The sequence below is a fragment of the Triticum aestivum genome, chromosome 3B, assembly GCF_018294505.1.
Source record: "Triticum aestivum cultivar Chinese Spring chromosome 3B, IWGSC CS RefSeq v2.1, whole genome shotgun sequence".
NCBI classification, from domain to species: domain Eukaryota; kingdom Viridiplantae; phylum Streptophyta; class Magnoliopsida; order Poales; family Poaceae; genus Triticum; species Triticum aestivum.
The window spans coordinates 641,715,237-641,716,983 of NC_057801.1; the positions used below are offsets into that span (position 1 = coordinate 641,715,237).

General features: G+C 51.7%; 1 long non-coding RNA gene across 1 annotated transcript; it reads right to left on the reverse strand.

Moving 5' to 3' along the window:
* Positions 1-596: 596 nt before the first annotated feature.
* Positions 597-1,741, reverse strand: LOC123065932 (uncharacterized). The gene is made up of 2 exons (XR_006431179.1): positions 1,030-1,741; positions 597-922 (listed from the first exon to the last, which is right to left on the reverse strand). It is a non-coding gene; the product is annotated as an uncharacterized lncRNA (long non-coding RNA).
* Between the last annotated feature and the right edge of the window lie 6 nt (positions 1,742-1,747).

Consider the following 1,747-nt stretch of genomic DNA (forward strand, 5'->3'; position numbering starts at 1 on the left):
TTTTGTCGGACGTGCAAGCGACTACATTTTTTGTTTGCACGCTACACATTACACGCAAGCATTCATCCACATCTCTTTACTCTCATTTCCTCTCTGCATTTTCTCAAACAACAAAATGAACTTCTTTTAAGGAAAAGCCATGCTCTCTTGTCCTTCGTTATTGAGTGCACAACAAATTATTTTTCCAACAAATGAAAAACATGGGTGTAATGGGCTGCATCAACCGGCTACATCAACCCTTTTTTCATGAAAATGAACCTCTCCAACTAACATATGGAACTGCACTAGACCAAACAAAAATAAAAACAAAAAAAAGTTAAAGAGTTCACTTGTGAAAGAAGCGAACTAGTACATCAGAAAAATGACCCGCGCGGAGGAGCGAACCTCTCCAACATACACAACAAACTACATCGTCGGAAAAAATATTCTTTGCACTTTTTTGAAGCTACGCTCACGAGACACAGGGAGTTCGGCGCAAGGGACTCGCCCACCCCATGAACCTTTGCTGTCGATGTACTTCCTAGAGGGGACTGAACCGCAGTGCATCTTCTCACATTCTCCCCTAGAAACAAAACAAAAATGAGAAAAATGCAATCGGACCGCATTTGCTCTTTTCTCCATGTCTCGAATACATGCAAAATATCCATTTGAAAAATATACTGGACGGAAGCTTCTAAACCGCACTGCATTGATAAAGACTCATTAAATTTTCCAAAAAACACAAGAAAATGTTTTTGAATAGCAACAACCCTGGAAGGGATTCACACGGAGAACCGCACGACATTGCCTTCCACACTGCACACTCGCATGGCAAGGAGTGCTCCACTATATTGCAAGGCATCACTCTGCCATCCTTCTCCGACGAGGTGGACTGAATTCCATCATAGCGTCTTTGGGCTCTCGTCGATGTTCTTTTCCTCTCCTACAAAAATTAGCAAACTGAATCGCAAGAACAAGAATAGGGAACTTCAGTGCGCTAGAGGTTTTCATCCCAAACATCAAAAGAGCAAACTGCAACAGCAGCCTCACCTTGCGTGGTTGTCTGTCTGTCAGTGGGGAGCAAAGGAAAAAGGCTCTAGGGGAGGGAGATGCGGTGGTTCTCCGTCCAGCCCAAATCGAACAACGAATACTCGGGAACGGTCAAATAATCATCGGATTGCATTGCCAGCAGCGTGTACTGCAAATAGACAAGCAACCGAGCTGCAGACCAAGCTCCTCACCGACTTCAAGCTGCAAGCAGGGCGGGGCTGTGGAGGCTATCCGGGGCGAAGCTGGGGCCGCAGTCGGGGCGGGGCCGTGGAAGCCATACGGGGTGGAGCTGGGGCCGCGGTCGGGGCAGCACGGGATGGAGCTACGGCCGTGTCCATCGCGGGGACGTGGAGGCCGTCCATCATGGGGTGGTGCAGCAACCCCGGCCATGGTGGGGCGGCGCTGCGAGGTGGGGCGGGCCAGATCCGGTGACTGAAGCTCTGGATGACACGGATCTCACCGGATCCAATGCTAGAAGAGGCGGCACGGCGAGGAAGATGGTGCGGCTACTGGTGGTTTGGCGGCAGTGCTCACGCAGAAATTGGAGGTGGCTGGGGGGCGCGCGTGACTGCATCGACGGTGCTTGATGCGGCCAAGATGGGAGGTGGGGGCACCGGCGCTGCTGGGTGTTGTGGCTGCTCGGCTGCAAGGCGACGCGGCAGCCGCGGCTCCGGGGGAAGGTAATGGGGGACGAGCGGAGTGGATCCGGCCCGAGCGC